This window comes from Mauremys mutica, chromosome 1 (assembly GCF_020497125.1).
Source record: "Mauremys mutica isolate MM-2020 ecotype Southern chromosome 1, ASM2049712v1, whole genome shotgun sequence".
NCBI lineage: Eukaryota > Metazoa > Chordata > Testudines > Geoemydidae > Mauremys > Mauremys mutica.
Window position 1 is genome coordinate 212,001,908 of NC_059072.1, and position 24,198 is coordinate 212,026,105.

The 24,198-nt window shown below is 43.5% G+C and overlaps 1 long non-coding RNA gene across 1 annotated transcript; it reads right to left on the bottom strand.

Annotated features, from left to right (window-relative positions):
* Nucleotides 1-518: 518 nt before the first annotated feature.
* LOC123362280 lies at nucleotides 519-23,944 on the bottom strand. The gene is made up of 6 exons (XR_006576392.1): nucleotides 23,889-23,944; nucleotides 21,897-21,952; nucleotides 17,100-17,204; nucleotides 15,571-15,667; nucleotides 5,894-6,075; nucleotides 519-694 (listed from the first exon to the last, which is right to left on the bottom strand). It is a non-coding gene; the product is annotated as an uncharacterized LOC123362280 (long non-coding RNA).
* Between the last annotated feature and the right edge of the window lie 254 nt (nucleotides 23,945-24,198).

The window sequence follows — 24,198 nt, forward strand, 5'->3', positions numbered from 1 at the left end:
TGGGTTAACCTAACCTGCAGTGTAGATGAGGCCAGGGCCCTGGAAGAATTCTTTCATTGATCTAGCTACCACCTTTCAGAGACGGGGATTAACTATGCTGATGGGAAAAAAAATCTTTCATCTATGTAGGAAGTGTCTAGCATGCTGCTGTAGTGTAGGCATTCCCTCAGTGGTTGTATCCCTGGGGGCATGGTGCAAGGTGGGGCAGTTTTAAGGAACATTTTCAACCTTTACATCTCCATGCTCTTTCTCTAAAAGAGAATAATTTTGTTTTCAAGTGCAGATGGTTTTATCTTTATCTTATCGGCTAGGTTTTTCTCCAGCAGAGGCAGGAATTCCAGCCTGTTTATTAGAAAGACAAGGTGGTTGAGGTAATATCTTTTATTGGACCAACTTCTGTTGGTGAGAGACAAGCTTTTGAGCTGACACAGAGCTGTTCCTCAGGCCTGTTCAGTATCAGTGGTTCTAAGGGCTGAATCCTGGGCTCCTTGGTTGGAGCCATTTTAATGTACTGCGGATGTAGATGTAGAGCTAGTCAACACAGGGAGCAGCCACTCATGATGTCAGAGCTACAGTTCAGTATTTGTAGCTGTAGACATTTCAGGGAAAAGGCTCTATAATGAAAGCCCTATGCCTGTGTGCCGTAAAACCGTTGCTGATGTACAATTTACATGAAGGCCTGTCCTGACAGCCTCTGAAATGAAAAGGGCAGATTATTTAACAACTCATCAACATTAATGACCCTTGGCAAATAAACTATGCAAATGTAACTCCATAGCTAGAATGCTCAAAAGATGCGGGCTTAAATAGTCTGCCTTAGTCTTGAATAGCCCTTAAATAGCCTGCATAAAGGGCAACTATGTTTTTCTTGGTAGAGCATGGTGTTGGGAGTTAGTTGCTAAGCCTAACTTTGCCATGGATTTGTTGTGTGTTCTTGGGCAAATCATGTAACCTTTCTGTTCCGCCGATACCCCTTCTGTACAATGGGGATAGCAATGGTTGGCTTTGAGAGCTGTGGCTGGTAATTGCTATAACACTACAAAGACACACACCTGGCTTTAAACGGTTTGAGACATCACATGACCCCCCCCCCCTTGAGATGATCAGTTCCAAATACTTTTGTGTTTAGCCCCAAAAATCCTGCCTCTTAACACTTGGCCCAGCAATGGCTAGGTCCAAGCACACATCTACACGTACCACTTCACTCCTCCCATATTGCTCCTGGCCATATTACCACAGGACATTGCACAGTAAAGTACAAAAATTGAACCTAAAGTGAGGCTTTGAGTTTGTCAAGGTTCCTTCCCCACTCTGAACTTTAGGGTACAGATGTGGGGACCTGCATGAAAGACCCCCTAAGTTTATTTACCAGCTTAGATTAACAGTAAGATGCCATCACCAAGCGTGTTCCAAATCTTAGAGGAGAGCGACTTGGAACTCTGCCTTCCCCCAAATATTTCCCAAGTCCCCAATCCCCCCTTTCCTGGGAAGTTTTGAGACTAATTCCTCCCCGCCAAGTCCTTACACCCCTTTTCCTGGATAGGCTTGAGAGTATACCCTCACCAATTAGACCTGATGAACACAGATCTAAAACCTTTGGATCTTAAAACAACGAAAAATCAGGTTTTTAAAAGAAGAATTTTATTAAAAGAAAAGGTAAAGTTCATCTCTGTAAAATCAGGATGGAAATAACTTTACAGGGTAATCAGATTCAAAGAGCCCAGAGGAACCCCCTCTAGCCTTAGTTTCAAAGTTACAGCAAAACAGGGATAAACCTCTCTCTAGCAAAGGAATATTTACAAGTTGAGAAAACAAAGATAAACCTAACACGCCTTGCCTGGCTGTTACTTACAAGTTTGAAATATGAGAGACTTATGCAGAAAGATTTGGAGAACAGGATTAATGTCCGGTCCCTCTTAGTCCCAAGAGTGAACACACACCAAAACAAAGAGCACAAACTAAAAGCCTTCCCCCCGCCCCCCCACCCAAGATTTGAAAGTATCTTGTCCCCTTATTTGTCCTTTGGGTCAGGTGTCAGACAGGTTACCTGAGCTTCTTAACCCTTTATAGGTAAAAGGATTTTGGTGCCCCTGGCCAGGAGGGATTTTTATAGAATTGTATACAGGAGGGTTGTTACCCTTCCCTTTATAGTTATGACAGCGTTATTCATATTTTATTTATTCTTCTCAGTCACAATGCCAGTGATGAGTTTGTAGATACAGCCACAAGGTTGCAGCAGATGATTGACACTGCCTTATGTGATTACAGTATGCAGTGCCGTCGGAGCTGTGTCAGTCCCAGGATATTAGAGAGACAAAGAGACGGGAGGTAATATGTTTTACTGGATCACCTTCTGTTGGTGAGAGAGACAAACTTTTGAGCCACACGCAACTCTTCTTCAAGACTGAGTGTCACAGCTAAATGCAAGGTGTAGCAGATTGTTTAGCATACGTAGTTAACACATAGCCTAAGGGCCCATTCAAGGTAGAAGGGCCCCCTTAACACCACTGCAATTCTAGGACAAAAAGCAGGGGTTAGTGGGCGATGGAGTGTTGTAATAAGCCATAAATCCAGTGTCTATGTGCAGCCCATGATTTCTAGTGTCTAGCAGAGTTATGAATTTAAACTCCCAGACTTATCTTCCGAAAATGTTGTGCAGGTTTCCTTTGAGGATGAGGACTAATGGGTCAGATGTAGCATGATTGCTTTGTGACTAGTGTTCAAAGACAGGCAAGAGGTTTTTTTGTCTTTTATCATTTTACTGTGAGTTCATTCAAGAGCGTTGTGATTATATGGTTTTACCCAAATAGTTGTTATTGGAACATTTAGTGCACTGGATGCGGTACACCACATGTTGTGACAGGCATGTGTAGGACTCATGGATCCTGAAAGGTGTGTTGTGGGAGGTGTTGTAGCAGTGGAGAGATGTCTGCAGGTTTTGCATCTGTTGTTCTGGCAGGATCTGGTGCACCTTTGAGTTGGTGCATCCTGGGTGGTGCGGAGCTTGCTTCTGAGGATGAGCTTGGAAAGGTTGGGGGGTGGAGAGGGATTGTTTGAAGGCCAGAGGAGGGGATTCAGGAAAGATTTATTTCAGGATGCAGCCCCCCTATTGGGTATGTAGTTGTTTGATGATACCCCGTGTGGGTTCCAGGGTGGGGTGATAGGTGACAACTAGAGGTGTGCAATCGGAAAAAGTTTTATTTCTGTGTTGAAGCAGAGTATTTGGGTGTCCCATTCCATGGTGTGATCTACTTCTCTGGTTGCATGTCCTTGTTTGGTGAAGGTGGTTTTACATGTGTTAAGGTGTATATCCCAGACTTTCTCCTGGAAGCATATTCTGTGGTATGGTATCTGAGTGCCTGGCTGTAGATCACAGATTTCTTGGTGTGCATAGGGTGGTTACTGAATCTAGCCAGGTAGATGTGGTGATCTGTGGGTTTCTTTTATATAACTGTTTGTAGGGTTCCATTGTGGGAGCTGATTGTGGTGGAAATCTATGAAGGAGTTTAAGCCGTCCATCCAGAAGCTAAAAATATCATCAATGTATCTCAGGTATCTCATTGGTTTTGTAATGCATTTGTCCAGAGATTCTTCTTCAAGGTGGCCCATAAAGAGGTTGGCATGTTGGGGAGCCATCTTAGTACCCATGACGGTTCTCATGGTTTGGAAAAAGTGTTTGTTGTTGAATGTAAAATTGTTATGGGTGAGGATGAAATGGATGAGTTTGATGATGTGTTTGGGGTTGATATCTGAGGATTGTCCATTGTCTTGTAAATATTTGAAGCTGGCAGCTATGCCATCATTGTGAGGGATGTAGGTGTATAGGGAGGTGAGGCTGGTGTTCTGAGGAAGGTTGTTAATGTTGAGGAGTTTGTGGAGGAAGTCAGTTGTGTCCTGGGGAAAATGGCCCTTTGTGTGGTGAGTGGTTTGAGGATGATTTCTACGAGTCCTGATACTCCTTCAGTAAGAGTGTCATGGCCAGATACGATGGGTCATCCTGGGTTCCCTTGTTTGTGTATCATGGGAAGCATGTAGAAAGTCCCTGGGCGGGTTCGTGGGGGATGAGTTTGTAGAGTTTCTCTTCCGGTTGTTTGGGGAAGGATTTGATGATATCCCTAAATTTCTAGTAAATTGCGGTGTGGGGTCTTATTTGAGTTCTTTATGTAGGTGGAGTTGGCAAGTTGTCAGTTGATCTCATTAACCTACTCATCATGGTGGAGCACTACAATTACAGTTCAGCCTTACCCCAGGGCATTGAGATACCCTGGATGTTGTTAGAAGCATTTCAGAATTCACATCCTTAACTCTAGGGCTAGAGTTAAGCACAGCCACTTCACCAGTGACATCAGACACTAGCTGGCTTCACGTAGTCTTCCTCACCATTAAAGGCAATTTACCAGGGGATGGCCATTGTCAACACCAAGGGATCAAAACAGAACCATGTCACAAGTGACTCTAGACTCTGAGTGCTGCAAGGACCTGAGACTCAGCTGGTGTAAATTGTCAGAGCTCCAGTGGTGCAAGGTGTGCAGTCTCTACAGTGATTGAAATGGCAGCTGTGTCCAGAGAACAAAGGGCCTTTGATTATGATTGCTTTCAAAGCCTTAAAAGTAAGTTTGATTAGCAAAGTCAATAAATAGATATCAATACAATGCATTATAAAGGCACATTATCTTCCTCGAGGCAAGCAGTGATTGTTGGTGCTGGAAAGTACAGAAGAGGAAAGGGTGTGTTATTTGGGAGACACTGGTGATTCAGACCAGATCTTATCTTGATGTAGACAAAACAGTTTATCTGTCACAAAAGGTACATCTAGACTACCTGCCCGATCGGCGGGTAGCGATCGATCTATCAGGGATTGATTTATTGTGTGTAGTTGTGTGTAGTGTAGACGTGATAAATCGATCCCCGATTGCTCTGCCATTGACTGCTGAACTTCAGCTTGGCGAGAGGGGGTAAGGTGACCAGATGTCCTGATTTTATAGGGACAGTCCCGATTTTTGGGTCTTTTTCTTATATAGGCTCCTATTACCCCCCACCCCGTCCCGATTTTTCACATTTGCTGTCTGGTCACCCTAAGAGGTGGAAGCGGAGTTGACGGGGGAGCCACGGCAATCGACCCCGCGCCATGAGGACGTGAGGTAAGTCGAACTAAGATACGTCGACTTCAGCTACGCTATTCTCGTAGCTGAAGTTGCGTATCTTAGGTCGACCCCCCCACCTCGCAGTGTAGACCAGGCCCAAGATTATTTCATAGCACACAACTGCTGTTTGAAGTAAATAAAATCTACCCATTTGGGCACCAGGCCGTTGAAATGTTCATATTTTCATTATTTCCAGAATGTATAAGGTGTTTCAATGAAAACGAAACAAGACTGAGCCCCAAAAAAGTCCAGTTCCAGGATGGGCTTACTTCTGAGATGAGTGTTCAGGGCTAAAATACACTATTCTGCCCTTTTCAGGTATACATATATAAATTCAGTGGAGTTTTGAGGGGGCAAGTTGCTTTTTAACAAGGCTATTGTGTTTTGCAGTACAACATTTGCAATATTATTACTGTCTCTTCAGAAACACCCAAAGTGTGTTAGGCACTGCTGCCACAGTGCAACAGATAGTCCCTTTCCAATAGTTATTATTTAATCACAAAAAAGGGCTAGTTTATTACTTATCTTAATTCACCATTTTTGTCACTATTCACTCAAACCCCCAAAGTGATTCAGCATCTCAGTCAATTTCTGTGAGAGAACATGTAAGATATACTTTTAAAATACACAGTGAGGACTCCTCCAGTGCCAGACCTCTCTGTAAAAGAAATAAACCTGTCAAATAAATTTACTTATCAGGTATTTGTTTAACCCCATGACACCAGGAGAGTTGATTTCCTGGTACTAACCTTAAAATGTAGCCTCTCAAAGTTACTAACCATAGCAGTCAGAGTCTGCAAACCCCAGCCCCAGCGCTACAGGTTTAATGATGTATCCCGGGTAACTTCAAGGCAACAGCTACAGATTCCAGGTATTCATTTTAACAGTGCATTTTACACGTATCTCTTTGGGCTGGCATGATACACAAGACCTGTGAAAATAAAAGTTTGTAATAATGCTATTGTAAACAGGTCCAAATTAGCTCTTCACTAACATACATTTCAGAGTGTTTTCTGAAATCAAAAGTGGGAACTGGGGATGGCATTAGAGGGGAGGGATAGCTCAGTGGTTTGAGCATTGGCCTGCTAAACCCAGGGTTGTGAGTACAGCCCTTGAGGGGGCCACTTAGGGATCTGGGGCAAAATCAGTACTTGGTCCTGCTAGTGAAGGCAGGGGGCTGGACTCAATGACCTTTTGGGATCCCTTCCAGTTCCAGGAGCTAGATATATCTCCATTAATTTATTTTATTTTCTGGATCCTATGGAGCTAAAAGAAGAATGTTCACATGTGGCTCCTAGGGATGGGAGCATTAGGAACACATACAGTGGATAAAGTTTCTTATTTACCATGCCCTCAGTTTTGCAACACTATTGACTGATCAAATACAAATATCTAAATAAAAAATCAATGTAATTAAAATCAGAATTATTTACAAATTAGGGATGGGCATTAAATAACTTAGAATATGATTCTGTAGTATCAATGTGGAAAACTCGTGAATAGTGCACCTTAATCAATTAAAGGAGGAAGGTGGGTTCCTTATTTATTAAATATGCTAATTTCTTTTAAAGATATCTGATAGCTTGATTAGTAATAATACAGTAATATCTTATATCATATCCTTCATCCAAACATGCATTACAAATAGGCTTGGCAGGATTATTTTTTACTTGTAAATATTAATAAACATATATTTCATACACATACAAACCAGTGAAAAAATAGTTCAGTCAATAATGATCAAAATTTAGAGATGAGCAAAAATAAGAAAAACGACGCTTATTAGAGTTTGAAGTAAGGATGTTTACTTTGTATCTTTTGACATGGAATGTTGACAATTTGTGTTTTAATGGTTACCAAGCTTTAACTTTTTAAATCTCAACAGCTACTGTCATTAAATAATTATTGTCTGACCTCCTTCATAATTTCTCACAATTATGAAAATGTAAATCAATAAAAAATTTAAAAAATGAACAATTTTGTGCAACTGTGAAAATTTAAATTGCTAAAAATTTAAAAAATGTTTACAAATAAACAGCAATATTATCTGTCAAAATTAGATGACCAGACAGCAAATGTGAAAAATTGGGATGGGGGTGGGGGGTAATAGGAGCCTATATAAGAAAAAGACCCAAAAATTGGGACTGTCCCTATAAAATCGGGACATCTGGTCACCCTAGTCAAAATTATGAAAACATAAACTTGAATTCTGCTAAGCCAATTTATAAAGTATAGACCTGCTAATCCCCTTTCATGCAAATTTTGTGCAGAATGAAAAAACAAACATTTTAAAAAACCCACAAGGCTTTGGAAATCCAACCTACCAGCCCTTTCAGGGGAGAGATTTGCAGATGAATGGAAGAGGCAGGGGTGTGGTCATCTAACAGTGCATGCGCTCTCAGCTCCAAAGGGAAATCTATGGATTTTGAGTATTTGAATATGAGACCTGCAAATCCACACTGCTGCCAGAGACCTCCTTGCCCCTGCAGGGCACTCACCATTAGGACCCCACCTTGCCATTGTCCTCCTCTGGCTGCATCTCACTATAGAAATGCCCCATTTCCTGCCTGCATTGGGGTGAATGAACTGCTGCATATTGCACTGGTTCAGTGCTTATTTCTGTTCTGCATGAGGAGCTGTGAATGTGCCATGCTGGGCAGGAGTTACATCCTCTGCAGATGCCTTGGTAGAGGGTCACTGGCCTCCCTGCTGGACTGGCTCTGAGCCTGGAGGCCTGCTATGATGAAGGGAGGCTACCAGGTTTGGGTGGGAGGGATTGCAGAGGTAAGGGGCTTGATTTCATTCTTTTAATTCATCTCTTCAGTAATTCTTTTCATTGTAATGGTGTGTTTTCAAGTTTTTGGTTTGGTTTGCAGCTGAATTAACTGTCCTTCCTGTGATTCCTTCTAAGCTCCAAAAAGAGGAGTGAGCCAGCCCCACATTTGGAGGGAGTGCTGCCTTCCAGAACTCTCCCTCTTTCTTCTAGCCCACATGTAATGCAGAGGGGACTTGGGATGACAAATGGGCGGTAGCACACCTGGGGAGTTAAGTGGAACTACCTGGGCTAATAGGAAGGATGGGGGAGGAGGGGAAGAAGGAAGCTTTTAATTTAGCTGCAAAACAAACAACAGAAAATCAAACACAAGGCTAAGAATTACTGACTAAAAGAGCAAAATGAATGAAACCAGGCCCCTTCCCTCCTTGACTCCTGCCACCCAAAAGGAGTGGTGCTCCTCATTATGTATCTCAGGCCTGCAGTGGCTCAGGGGCCAGACAAGTGGTTCTTCACCAGAGTATCTGCACTAAAAGCGTGAGGCAGACGGGTGTGGCCTCTGTCCCTCACAGCACATGTGTAGCTCCTGGTACAGGACAGAACCATTCAAAGCATCCATTGGAACAAACCACGAATGTGAACAGGTGCAAATAGGGACTACTGAACCAGACACTATGCATGTGCTCAAGGGAGCTTTGCCAAGCATTATGGGATAGATGCAACAATTCACAGGCCCACAGTGTTGGCAGGGAGAGCTTTGAGTAGCCATGCTGCATTGTGTTTACCCGAAACCGGATGGCTGGTGTAGACACACTAACCTGACACACTTGCATGAGTTTAATGAGGCTATTATGCTGGTGCAATTCTTTAGCAGATACAGCCTGTGTGAGAACTGGTGGCTATTGCTAGTGGTTTGTTTAATCAGGCTTTTACAGAGAATTCTAGGAGGTTCCTCTTTCTGGACTATATTAAGGAGCACACAACAGTTTAGGGGTGGAGGTTAGAGTACACAAGAAATTGTGAAAGAATAGCAAGCTGGAGCCATCGAGTAAGTAAGACGATTTGGCAGCATTTCAGAAAATGGGGTGGTCCAGTAAGGGAGTACAGGAAATTGTCTGAGCTAGATTAAACATTTTCTAAAACCTTATGGGTGCTTGAGATTTGACTTGAAAGTTGGCAAAGTTAAATTAAACAAAAGTTAACACATTCCCCTCAATTTATTTTGTTATAGAATGCGTATAAAGTCAAGTCTAATTTTCATTATTTTGAATGTATCCTTTAATATGAAGATATGAATATATGCACGATAAAATCCAGGGCTATTTCGCATATCAGCTGCAGGCCACAAAAGCTTTTGTACACATTTCAAAATATTTAACTTTTAGGCATAAAAGTGGATTGTTTCTAATGGCGCTTGGTTTTAGAAGAATCTCAGTGGGTCTGTGGCTCACTGCTGTATTACTCCTGCACAAAATCCATGTGAGCACTACAAATGGTTAGTAGCCTGCACAGACGTAATGGCTGTTTTCCAGTAGCTCTACTCTGGTCTGGAACCAAACCACTGAGTTCCGTATTTCTAGTGCCGGTTCCAAGCCCAGACAATGTTGGAAAAAATGGACATAAAACTTAAGTGGTTTCACCTGCTTCATCTGCTTTAGCAGTTTTATCTGCTACTCACAGCAGAACTAAGCTCCAAGATTCATCTGTTCTGTGATATGTAGAGGAGTTGGACTATATGATGATGGTGGGGGAGGAGGGAAAACATCTGATATAAAGAGTGTATGTTTACGTCTTCAGCAACGTCAGTATCTGAAAATGGGATTGTGGAATGTTCAATCATTAAGAGCGGTGGAACAATGACTGTGGTGTGCAGGAGACATGGTGGAATTTGAACATTGAGAGCACAACTCTGACTCATAGTGGTCAGAACTTTTGATTACTGCATGCCTGTGATACAGCTGATGGACACATTGCAGTTGCTCTGGTTTTGTCCCTGAGGGTGCAACCTGCACAACTGGCTTGTCAGGCTTATTCTCCATGCATAATAGCTGCCATTTTCAGGTTGAAAATAGGACGCAAGTGTTGAGATGAGTTCCTGTCTGCATCCTGTAGAACTTGCCCATACCGGTATTGCCCTGGCCTCTTCTTTTGTCATTCAGTGTTGAACGCATTCTAAGACAATATGCATTTCCTCACCTTTTGGGGGCAAAGCCAGACTTTAAGGCACCTGCTCCCCTACATGGTGTAAACTTTGCTTGTGCCAATCAGAAACGAACACAAACAGGTTTTGGGCCCCGTCCCCTATGACACTTCTATGATGTCATAGTGGGTACTTTATGGCCTGCCTGCCATGTGCAGGCAGGGAGAGGAGAAAGAAAAACGAATCCTGTGTATACCCGTGTATCCTGTGTATACCCGTAACTGAGCCTGATCACCTCGAAGCCTCTCTCTCAGCTCACGTGTTTCAAACAGAGCTTCTACGTTTGCCGGTTGTTATGCGTTGGTTTGTATTTGTAAGTATCAGTTATTACTAAATGCTGCATCTTTGTTTATAAATATTGTTAGTAGATATTTTAGTCATTGTGTGTTTTAAGTTTCATTAACTCTATTAGCTAATCATACGCTGCTCCCTTACCCCTTGTAATTATCCCCAATAAAACTTTTAAATTGATTAATTTTAGAGTGTGTGTGTCTGCAGTTTGCATCGTGACCCACACTCTCCTTGCATCCCTTACCAATATAGTCTGTTGCCACATGCAGCCTGGTAAATAACAGGCCTGCATTTTTCTTTCGCCCCTGCGAGTCCGTGGCAATCCACAGCAAGGTAGTTATTAGCAGATATGTGCCACATGATGCAAGGCTTGATGCTGGAAAAGATACTTTTTGTGTCATGTTAGGTGGCGTAACTAGAATGTCACCCTAACTTCATATTGTCATCTAAACCTTAAGGAGATGTGAATTCAAGAACTGTCCATAACAGAACTAGATATGAACTGGTACTGGGATCACAGAGCTGAGCAGAAGAGAGCATGGGGCACGGGTCACTTGCAGGTTTAAACTAGTGTAAATGGTGGATTGTCTGTAACTCGAAGTCTTTAGATCATTATTTGAGCTCTTCAGTAACTCAGCCAGAGGTTAGGGGTCTATTATAGTAGTGGGCTGGGTGAGGTTGTGTGGCCTGCAATGTGCAGGAGGTCAGACTAGATGATCATGATGGTCCCTTCTGACCTTAAAGTCTGTGAGTTTGAGATCACATAGTAGTGTGCATCTACAGAATTTGCTTCCACACACGGACTATTTTTAATGGCTGCCTGGTTCCAGCACAAGAATTGCCATAAGAATACATTCGGATATCCATTGGGTGACAAAATGCAACCTTGGATCACATTCTAGTTTGGAAGCCCTTGATTAAAGTAATCCCGGATGTACATGTGTTTAGTAGTACTGACCTTGCTCTGGAATCTGATAGACTCCTAATAGCAACAGTGATGTTCTGTTTAATAAAGTTCCAGAGATGGGTATCCGTTGCATAGAAACACTTCAGTGCTGATATGCTTCATGATTAAATGATTGCTAATAGTTATGCAGTAGAGAGTTCCAACAAATATTCTAAAGTAGATGACTAGCTGTCCACGCCAGAGGAAGAGTGGACTTTATTTCAGGATTCTATTGCAGAGATTGCTGGAGGACAGCTGGGACTAAGAAAACTGAAAAAGCAACGTTGGATTACAGATTATACCATCTAACTGGAGATGAAAAAGAAGTGTGTGCACAATGGATGCACAATAAGCTCAGATTTGAGTCAGTAGAAGAAAATAAATGTCTTGAACAAGCAGCCAAGAGGACCTGTCAGAATGATCATAATCAATGGTGAAATAGTATGGTGGAAGAAGTCTCTGAAAGACATGACCAGAAATGTGTATTTGAGACTCTGAAGGTGCTAATTGGGCATCCATTCTTACGGTTTCTGCCAGTTAAGGACAAAAATGAAGAATACTGCCAGGCTGTTGATGCACAACTTAAGTACTGGATGAACACTTTTGTGAATTAATGAACAGATCCCCACCAAGATGTAAATTTACCACTTAATCCAAAAATGAATCCAGCAGAAAATAGACCAATAACATCAGAGGAAGTGATGCTTGCAGTCAAACAGTTATAAAATGATAAAGCGCCTGGTAGTGACAAAATGTCATCAGAATTGCTAAAGAGTGGAGGCCTGAATTTAGTTCACTGGCTTCATAGAGCTGTCTTAAAAATATGGGAAACAGGTCACATTCCAGAAGATTGGATAAGGGACTGCATCATCCCTTTCAAAAAAAAATTATAGATGAATAGTGCTGCTGTCAGTCCCAAGGAAGGTGTTTATGCTCATACTACTGAACTGACTGAAATAGTGTCTCAACCCAAAACTGAGAGATAACCAGTGTGGTTTCCACACAAGTCGATCTACAGTCCATGCTATGTATGCTCTGCAGAATGTTACTGAGAAATGACTAGACCAACAAAAAGAAGCTTTTATACACTTTGCAGCCACTTTTGATACAGTGCATTGACCAGGACTTTGGAAACTGCTATGCCAGTCTGGTGTGCCAGAGGACTTAATGTGAGTAGTGGAGAGGAACTCTCTCACAGTACACTTAGCTGGGTATGGGTCAAGGGATGTATTACAGACGGGTTCTCAGTAGAATCAGGAGTATGCCTGGGATGCATTCTTTCACTTACATTATTTAATGTTCTAATAGACTATTTGATGACAAATCTGATTGAGGCCAAAGTAGGAGGTGGACATTTATAATTTTGAGGATCTTGTGTATGTGTATGGTATTGCCTTACTTGAAGAGACCAACTACAGCTGGAAGAGCTACGAAAACTGCAGAATCTATGGGACTTAAGATCAATGGTGATCAAACCAAAGCTATGCATGCCCCCTACAAAATGGAAATGAATGACCTGCCAACACTGCATGTAGCTGGCAATGACACTGAGTGGATGAATAGTTTTATTTATCTGGGTAGTCAGCTGACAGCAGGAGGTTCTATATCTGAAGTCACACATCAGATTGGTCTTGCATCAATAATATTTCAGACTCTTCAAAGGCCTCTGGGTGGCGGGATGTCTATGTGACAACTAAGATATGAGTGCTCATAAGATATGAGAGTTCAGTGCAGTAGTGATGACAACTCTGTTATATGGAGCAGAGCAGAAACATGGCCATTAAAAACAGCTGAGGAGAGTAAACTAAACAATGTTCACTGTCAACAGTTATGGTGTATTCTCACCATCCGTTGGTTTGATATTGTCACAAATGAGGAGATATTTAGATGATCCTGAACAAGATGACTGCAGTGGTGGGGTCATGCCCCATGTGCAGAAGAGGCCCAGGGAAGCAGAGTACAAGGCCTAGCATGACCTAGGCTGGAAGCAGGGGCGGCTCCAGGCAAGAAGCCGCAGGACCAGTGGACCTTCTGCAGGCAAACCGCCGGAGGCAGTCTGCCTGCCGTGCTTGGGGCGGCAAAATCCCTAGAGCCGCCCCTGGCTGGAAGATGCAATTTTGACGGATTTATGAAATCTAAATCCTCCCATACTGACCCTTGCCAAGATGGAAGTCCATTCTGTGCACCACCATAACTACATCATGGCCATGTGAATCTGCTGCTGCCATACTCTGTTCTTGAGCAAAAAGTGCTGCCACTGTTCAGACTGGGAAAGTGAGGCATTCCAAGCCTGATGGTCCATTGTTTCTGAAACAGAACCAATCACAGTACAACCACAGGGCTCAAGGGTCAGCTAGAAGACATTCATTCTAGGATTTACCTGTCAATGTAACACGTGACAACAAGTGTTTGCTAATGGAGTCAGAATTAGTGTCAGACAGGGCATGCACTTCCTTAGTTTGACAATTCCCTGGAAATAATGAATTAAGGAAGCCACTTAAACAAATAAAGTCACAAGTAAATCTTAGACTAGCATTTTTTGCCTATGCTAAATACCAGTTAGTTCCTGTGATGTAAGGGATAGACTGAACACTGCTTCATTTAGCCAGCAGAATATTATTAGTTGTAATTGTATTATAGCTGAGCTCTTTTGGACGGCTTTGTGTGAAGAAAGAAAGGCAGTGTGATCTGAAGAGAAATAAAATAAATGCAGGTATAAATCAGAAAAATGCAGAGAGCAGTAACAGCCTCTTAGAGGGTATATTAGAGAGAAAAAAACCAAAACCTCTTATCACTGTGAGAGCAAAGGAGGCCACCCCACTGAAGAGAGGCGACAAGGAGGACAGCTGACATCCTGCAGAGAAAGAATCAAAGGTCTGGAGGAGGCAGAGTATAGCCTCAAAGAGGAGGCAGCTGTAAGAGGCTGCAGCTCTTAAAGGGGTAGTTGCACCAGCTACACGGCTTCAGAAGCAGGGGTGCTGACAGGCAGTCTGAGCAAAACAAGCAAAAGAGCAGTTATGGGACAGTTACCAATGCTGATGGTGGGTGTGAGCATGTATGTTTTTAAATAATGTGTTTTATAGATTCTTTGCTATCCACAAAGTCCCAAGGGAAACTGAGAGTCTAAAGAGCCAACTGGAATCTGTTCAGATAATGGTGAATTATTAAATGAACAGATTTGGTGCTCTTTTATTAACACAATGGGGAAAGCAATTGTGAATTCTCTATATCTACAATGGTAAAAGGAACATGGAGAAAAAGAAAGATCCACCTTAGAACCAGGGAGAAGCCAGTGACCTGCCTCTGGACAAGTAGCAGTCAATAATGTCAGTTCAAGCTTGGTGCCCAGTCTATTTTGGTAGACTGCTAGCTTCAGAGGGACAGTGCAGTTGGAGCAAGAGAAAAAGCTAAGGACACATCTCCTACCAAACATGGAAGCTGTAAGGCAATCGCAAATTATGAGACGTCAGGGTAAGTACTTCCATACTAAGGGCTGCACTGATCAGCATTTGGAGGATGACACTCTCAAATCCAATGTCAACCATTCACTCTTCAAAATACTATCTGCTTGTAGAAGGTGATCACACTCTGGCCTCCATCACAAGAGGTCCAGAGTGCTCATGGGAGTCTGGAGGGAACACTGGTCTGGGGAAGGAGAAACTCCATTAGAAGGGAAAGGGTAAAACAGAGAAAACACCAAAGAAAAAAATAGTTAGGGGAGAAGGGACAAATCAAAAAAGAAAAGTCTTTGAATAAAGACAAACATCTTAAAGAGGATGAAAAATTCTTGAAGAATTTGTAGGAGAAACACTGAAAACAGTGACAATATCATGATGGAGATAAAAGTGAAGAATAGTTGCAAGCTACTTTATTTTATAAAGGGTTTATTTTATGCAATATTTTGATGCTATGATTTAATGGGGGTTTGGCTGTTTTTAGAATTTAAAAATAAATCTGCAAATGTTGCCAGCATTGGCAGGTGAGGGGTCATGACACACACTCTCCAGCTTTGAACCGACCAGGGATGCTAGAGAGCAACATAATTTTCTTTTTGGAAAAGTTGACACATATGTATTGCACATATGCAAAAGAGGCTTGGGTGAAGGAGGGGAAATGAAGCACCCTATACACAATGCTCTTACATTGTGTATTTGATTGAATATAAGTAAAAATTATTAGTGAAAGATTTAAAAAAGCTGATTCTAAGGACACTCACCCATTAATGCTGCTAGCCAGATTGTGATTGCTTTGCTTTATCTGTCCACAACTTGATGACTATCTAAGTACATAGGCCATTTTGGTTTATCTGCTGCCTGGAAAATAGGACGTAATACAAAAGGTGTTAGATGAAGACAATTTTAACATTCCATGATGTCTGTTTAATTTCAGGAATTCACCTTCTGGTATTCAGATGACACTGTATGGGACTCACTAAGACAATGAGCGTCCAGTGCTTGCTGAAGTGTAGAATTGTAATCTTGCATCATATTACCTGCCAGAAGTATACAGCCACAGCCATCCTGTTACTCAGAAGTATTCATTATACTTCCTTCAGTGTAAGACTGCCAACCTGTCTGTAGCACCATATAAGAGAGAAATATTTTCTAAAAAACGTTTATATTATTCACTTCCCAGAATATACGATATTACAGACACTTCAGTAAATATTTTCTGGTAGGCAGTAGAGATGGTAGGAAGTCAAATTAATACTTGCTGTGTATACCTCTGAAATACCAAGAGATAGCAATTACCCCTCAAATTTGGATTCCACTGTTCAGTGCCTAAACCTACTGAAGTGGATGAAATGGTTTGTCTTGAGGGAGCTCTCACATTTCTTCCTTCTTTTTGAAAAGGGTGCTAAACACTTTCTCTGATGGCAAGTGTCTCTTGTCCATAGATAATGTTCCCTTGAGTGAAATCCTGGCCCCACTGAACTCAGTGGGAATGTTGCCATTAACTTTAATGGGGCTAGGATTTCACCCTGTATTTATGATCTTATGTTCACCTGCTTTAGCTGTCTTTAAAAGGTAAAGCCCCTCTTAACATGCACAAATCCCAGTTAGAATGAATGAATGATAAAGCTGCAGCATCATCACATCTCCCCCAGTCACACTTTTTGACTTTTCATATGCTGTACATTTATGACAACACTGCATGGGCTAGCCCCACGTCCAAGCTATGTGCAAAAAGCAATTATTTCAGGGAAGTCCTATGTCCTATGTTAGGCCGGAGCTCAGACTAGATGATTTCAGTGGACCCTTTGTTGGGTAGGAAAGGTTCCATTTATTAAGTGTACATAGTTGCCATTTTGGACTGGTAAAAGGACAACCTGTCCTCCATCTTGGCGTCCCTTCTCCTTCAACTTTTGGTGCTGTTTTTGGAGTTTGGCGCCAAAACAAGGAAAAGGCGGGAAAGATAGTGTCTCGTGGCAGTAGAATCAGTCTAGCAACAGAGAATGCATATAAGGGAGTGTCCCCCTCTGAGAGGCGCTCTGTGTCTCTGGATGATATGGAAGTAGGTCATCCCAGTGAGGCATAGAAGCCCTCCCACAGTGCACCAGTCCTGCTATTAGCTAGAGCCCTGAGGGATTAGGACTGAGGTGAACCAGTAACATCTACCAAGGTTCCCTTAACTTACCTCCACTCACATATTCCATCATCACGTGAGATGGCATTCACATTCAGCATGCAGGATGACAAGATCAAGAATAGAAGACAGAAGACAACATACTGAAGATCTACTTACCTGTCACTGAAGTTCCTGAGGTCCGGTTCCTGTTGTGTTCCTGTTCCTGCCACCTGTCCCTCAGATCCTGGTTCTCGTCTGTGTTCCTGTTCTCCTGTCCAATGTCTGCAAGATATGGTATAGTCCTTCTTGTTTAGTCCTGTGTTCCTCATTGTGTATAGGATTTGGGGCTGTGGGGTTCATTCCCATTTACATCATTGATGTTAACAACCGAGCTGTTGTTGTGTTATCTTAATTTGCAGGGAGTCCTAGCCTGTTATTGTTACTCTTAATAAATACCACCTGACTGTTTGCAACCTCAGTCTGCCTTTGTCTTAACTCAGGGGTGGGCAAACTTTTTGGCCTAAGGGCCACATCTGGGTATGGAAATTGTATGGTGGGCCATGAATGCTCACAAAATTGGGGGTTGGGGTGCAGGAAGGGGTGAGGGCTCTGGCTGGGGGTGTGGGCTCCGGTGTAGGATCAGAAATTAGGAGTTCAGGGTGTGGGAGGGGGCTCCAGGCTGGGGCAGGGGGTTGGAGTGCGGGAGGTGAGGGCTGCGGCTAGGAGTGCAGGCTCTGGAGTGGGGCTGGGGATGAGAGGGTGTGGGGGGTGCAGGAGGGTGCTCTGGGCTGGGACTGAGGAGTTTGGAGGGCAGGAGGAGGATCAGGGCTGGGGTAGGAGGTTGAGGCACAGGAGGGGCTCAGGGGTGTAGGCTCCAGGCAGTGCGGACCTCAAGCAGCTCCCAGAAGCAGCGGTATGCCTCCCATCTGGCTCCTACACAGAGGGGCAGCCAGGCAGCAATGTGTGCTGCCCCGTCCACAGGTGCCACCCCTGTAGCTCCCATTGGCCGTGGTTCCAGCCCACCGGGAGCTGCAGGGGCGACGCTTGGGGCGGGGGCAGCGTGCGGAGCCCCCTGGCTGTCCCTATACGTAGGAGCCGGAGTGGGGACATGCTGCTGCTTCCAGGAGCCACGTGGAGCCACAGCACACGCGGAGTGGGGCAAGCCCCTGACCCCACTCCCCGGATGGAGCGCCGGAGGGTCAGACGCGGCCCCCAGGCCATAGTTTTCCCACCCCTGTCTTAACTACACAATTACTGATGATAGATGTGGAGGGGGTAGAAGACTGCAGCTAGCCCATTTTCTGTAAAGGAAAACCTAGTTCCAACTGTCTCGAGCTAACACCTTTGGGCCTTCAAAGCTATTTACTGGGGTTTTCTCATGAGCTTTTATTTTTAATTTTTCCTCCCAGCTTCTGGGTGCCCTTATTTCATCAGTGTCTATAACAGTTACTTTGCCCATAATGTGCTAAATGTAAATGAAACAATTTGCACAGGTTGATTTATTTTGAGAGTTAGCCTCTTTTCTTGATCAAAGCGTGAATTCCTCCCCTCTCTAATTTAAAAATAAAAGGTGCAAAACAAAATTACTGCCGTTTTGTGTTGTAGCAAAGTCAATCTGGAACCATGGCAAAAGCTGCAAGAGAAGTCTCTCTCTGATCCCAGCAGTTCTGGTTTCCAAACCAGACGGCAATATTTGTGGCATTGTGCATGTGTATGGATGGCCTCCAAACACATTAAGGTACATTTCTGCAGCAGGCCAACCATGCTGATATTTACAGTGTGTTCAGAAACAAAAAATACTTTAAAAAAATAATTACATTGAAAATGTGTTTTGATGGAATTCAGTTAGCAATTACAACCACAATCAATATGCTCCATTTTTAAAACAATACCGCACCGTTAAAAAATCCTGTTGTCTGGAAATGAACAGCTAAGGCAGGGGCGGGCAAACATTTTGGCCTGAGGGACGTATCCGTTTCATAAACTGTATGGAGGGCTGGTTAGGGGAGGGGGTCGTGGCCCAGCCCCCACCTCCTATCTGCTCCCCCGGACTCCTGCCCCATCCAACCCCCCCGTTCCCTGACGGCCCCTCTGGGAGCCTGGTCCCATCCACACAGCCCCGCTCCCTGTCCCCTGACCCCCCCCGGACCTCCGCCACCCCATCCAACCCCTCCTCTCATTCTTGACGGCCCTCCCGGGACCCCGCCCCATCCGACCACTCCTTCTCCCTGTCCCCTGACTGCCCATGGAACCTCTGCCCCTGACTGCCCCCTGCTGCCCCATCCAACCCCCCTCCTTCCTGACTGCCCCCCCGGGACCCCTGCCTCCAATCAATCCCACTGTTCCCCCCCAACCACCCCGACCCATATCCATATCCCCTCCCCCTGACCACCACCCCCGAACTCCCCTGACCTCTATCCAACCCCCCTGCTCCCTGCCCTCTTACCATGCTTCCTGGAGCACCGGTGGCTGGTGGTGCTACAGCCACGCCACCTGGCTGGAGCTGGGCCACACCATCGCTGCCACCACACAGCACAGAGCACCAGGTCAGGCCTCAGCTCTGCAGCTGCACTGCCCCAGGAGCTCACAGCCCCGCCACCCAGAGCATTGCACCGGCAGTGGAGTGAGCGAGCTGAGGCTGCAGGGAAGGGGGGACAGCAGGGGAAGGGCCGGGGGCTAGCTTCCTGGGCCAGGAGCTCGGGGGCCAGGCAGGACGGTCCCGTGGGTTGGATGTGGCCTGTGGGCTGTAGTTAGCCCACCTCTGAGCTAAAGGGATCCAGCCTGTTTCCCACTGCCAATCTTTTGTCACTCACTCTCAGTCTACCTTGTAGCATCACTCAAATATAATTTTGGGGATGTCTCCATTTGAGCTGGGAGCTGTGATTCTTAGCTCTCATGGGTGTACCCATGCCAGCTCTGCTAGAGCTAGTGTGCTAAAAATAGCAGTGTAGCCAGGGTAGCGGCTCGGGCTAGCTGTCCAAGTATTTACCTGCTGCCCACGCTATGCCAGCTACACTACTTTCAGCACACTAGCTCCAGTCAAGCTATAGCAGATATGTCTATGTGAACTGGGAATCACAAACCTTCATTAGCATTCGCTCTCCTTCCCCCTCCCCCCCCCACATCTAGGCCAAGCTGTTCTAGAGTTAATATCAGCCAAAAAAAGTTGGTGAGGTAATATTTTAAACACTAACTTTAAAACTCCTTTATTTGGCTTTTACCAGACTGTCCAGTAAAATTCTACTCTGGAATGAAATATGGCAAGTGAAATTTCAAGGAGAGCCATTTCTTTCTGAGGTGGGGGAAGGACTGAAAATTCAGACTTATGATGGGAAGCTACCTTCAGCCTCAACTGTAGAATGGCTACCACCCTTCCATAAGTAAGACTAGACTACACCAGGCTCAGTGTCTAAAGTTTTGAATTAATCATAGGTGTGCTAGAAATACCCGACTCGCTCACGGAAGCTCAGTTACTGCTAAGCTCCTTCTCTCCACCCCAGCACCAAGACCCCCCCCCCTTTTTTTTTTATAAACTACCCTAATTAGCAGCAGGCAGTGAATATGAAAAGTGTTTATCTTTCCACCCTCCGTTCGCCATCCTGCTGCGTTATGACAGATGGAATGTTAATTAACATGACCTGGCAGGTAATATTTAATACAACACAGAGTATCACGGAACTATCCGACTTACTCAAGGAAGATGACCTACTAATCATCCACGTAAAACCCAGTTTTGTGCATTTCCATACCTAGCAGTGTCTGCATCTCTCTTTTAATAGAGATAATCCAGAAGTGGACTTTATGGCTTTGTCTATGCTACCATTTTTCTAAAAATGTCCCTTTAATTACAGTTTCATTGGTGGTAGCACTAGTGTAGACAGGCCACAAATGACCACTGGGTCATCTATACATGATCTGAGCAGTTAGATGCTGATCTATCTATACTACCTATCTATCTTAGGGTTTTAGATTGCACCCATCACCATAGTATTTGGGCTCTTTATATATAAAATGGATAGCAATAGTGAAGTCCTTAGTGGACTTCATGGAGTCTTTGGAACTTCTCTTTTTGGGGTAAAAACAAACAAACTCTGCCTGGTTTTTACTTATGTATTTATTTGTGGGTTGGTTGATGTATTTGTTTCAAGGGTAATTTTTTTTTTTTTTTTGGTGAGACAGTGTCTGGGTAAAAGGGCCTATCAATGGTGTGAGTGTCATACTTGCAATGGTGAAAAGGTTTTTCAGAGGAAGGTTTTGCAGCATTTTCTAAAGATGGTCAGACTCTGGATTTGCCTAATCTCTTGTGGAAGTTTGTTTAATAGCCAGATCCCCACAACAGAGAATGCTTTGTCTCCAGCTCTCACGTGCTGTGTCCTGGGCTTTGTGATCTTGTCCTAGAGGAACACAACTGTCTCAGTGGTTTGTTGCTTGAAATTCCGTTTTTAATGTAGCTGGGGTTTTAGCCATTAATAGCTTTTGAAGATTGGGACCAAGGCCTTAAACTGGCATCAGAAGCTGATGGGGAGCCAGTGGAGGGATTTGAGCACAGGCCTGACCTGCTCACAGTGGGCCTAGGCCAGGGAGGAGGTGGGCAGCTGCATTCTGTATCAGTTGGAGCCAGTGCATTGTCTTCCCATTCAGCTTCAGATGCAGCGAATTACAGTAATCCAGCCACTGATGCTTCCAATTTTGTTACCACCAGTGGAGCAGAAGCAATGGTAATACAATGTGGGGAAATGGGAGGAAAGGAGATTTAAGAAAAATACCAGACACAGTGTACGACATCTAACCAACCAATCAAAGATACTTGCATTCTGATACAAATAAACTAGATGCCATGTTTATTCAAGTTACCAGGATAATGCACTGTTTTATGTGTCTAAGTGAAAGTACGGTGTTTTGCCCTTGGCAGGCTTCGTTAACTTCTCTCAGAGCTTCTGAAAAAAATGTGCAACATGTTTACTTTCTACTTACCAGATCATCTCTCTAGGATACAGCCAACATACAATGGATATCTTCTCCAAGGAAAACTGCAAAGCATGTTGAAAGAGAGAGACATTGTACAAGTATAATTTAGACCAAAATTTAAGTTTTATAAAAATAACCTTTTGTAAACGCTAAGATCAATACAAACATTTACACAATTTAAAAAACAAAAATATCCAGTGGAAGCTTTTTACAAATAAATACCCTTCTTTGTAACATTACATCTCTGTTACTGAGTAAGAACTTGTATGTGAAACTCACTAAAAATTAACCATAAACAAAAGTAAAACTGACTAATTTATTTTAATTGTTCAAGCCAAGGGAAATGCAGAAACTAGACAAACAATGTGAGTGGTAAGCTTTGAAATTATGTCTGTATTCACAGGTAGACAGTTCTGAACACAAGTCAAGAAAAGCGTTTTTTTTAAATCATGTTCAAAATTTTCAGACTTGGTTCCCTAAAGTTAGGTGCCTAAAGCCATATTTAGGCACCTCTGATTTTCAGAGCTATTGAGCACCTGCAGCTCCCAACTGACTGCAGAGGAATGGCATAGACTTCTATGGGAACTGCAGATAGGCAGCACCTCCTAAAATCAGGCTACTTTTATTTTGGTGCCTAAATTTAAGCACCTAATTTTAGGAGCCCACTTTGAAAATTTGGGCCATGATTTTTAAATGGAGTGTCCCTTTAAAACAAAGCATTTCATTTATAAAGAGACATATTGAGATAATAAAGAAGCCTTAAAAAAGCTCCCCCCCCATAACTGAACTATCAGAATGTGTGCTAGCTTTGAGATACTACCTAATTTAGCAGAGTAGTAACTAGATACTGTCTCTAAAGAGATCTGGGCCAGTGATTTCTAATAATTTTAATAAACATGAGTAGTATGACACATACAAACCTTCTAGAATTGTAGGAATAAAAATAGCTACTTTATCTGTAAAATCCTATATACTTTTACTGGCATGAGCAGGCTTTCTGACCACAGCTATCTAAAAGACAGAGTGGTCTTTGGGTACTATTTAGTTCCAAAGGGGCTATAAAAGGCAGATGGTCTCATTAGAAACAATTTATGCATATATATTTCTAGGAGTTGAACGCTGCCAGAACAGGTTTAGCTCTTTCACCATAGAGGAGGAAAATATCACCACTTGCAAATGTTTCCAGTTTGCAAAATAATGACCTATCCAAAGTAGCTAAGCAACTAATTACTCAAATACTAGAAGGTTATATGCCAATATTATCACATTGCTGGTCTCCTGGGCAAACAACTTCACATTCCTCAAACTGCCATATAGTGTCATTAGATTTTGCAGGAAAGGCCTTTCTTAATAGTGCAGCAGCAGCCCCAATGCCCTGTGCTTATGCCATCATTTCAACTATTATTTCCAATCTCCAAGTCAAATCACTTATTAATTAGAGAGGCAACTCTAGCAAACTCAATTCCCGCAGGCAGTTTCTTCCCAGATGTGAAGCCCCTTTTGGAAGCAGGCCATGGTGTTCCCAGCTGCAGGGAAGTGTTTTGAACTTTTGTCTCTCTCGCTTCCCAGCTGACATCAATGGCCCCCAGAATCCACATGCCCAACCCCAGAAATATCTTTCCCAGCCCTGCCTCCCACATCTTCTCACTGTATTCCTTTTCCTGTCCCTGAACCTCAGCGAAGAGGATACTGTGGATTGCCACGGGCTCGCAGGGGCGAAAGAAAATGCAGGCCTGTTATTTACCAGGCTGCACGTGGCAACAGACTATATTGGTAAGGGATGCAAGGAGAGTGTGGGTCACGATGCAAACTGCAGACACACACACACACACTAAACTTAATCAATTTAAAGTTTTATTGGGGATAATTACAAGGGGTAAGGGAGCAGCGTATGATTAGCTAATAGAGTTAATGAAACTTAAAACACACAATGACTAAAATATCTACTAACAATATTTATAAACAAAGATGCAGCATTTAGTAATAACTGATACTTACAAATACAAACCAACGCATAACGACCGGCAAACGTAGAAGCTCTGTTTGAAACACGTGAGCTGAGAGAGAGGCTTCGAGGTGATCAGGCTCGGTTACGGGCATACACAGGATACACGGGTATACACAGGATACACGGGTATACACAGGATTCGTTTTTCTTTCTCCTCTCCCTGCCTGCACATGGCAGGCAGGCCATAAAGTACCCACTATGACATCATAGAAGTGTCATAGGGGACGGGGGTGTTTGTCTCTGATTGGCACAAGCGAAGTTAACACCATGTAGGGGAGCAGGTGCCTTAAAGTCTGGCTT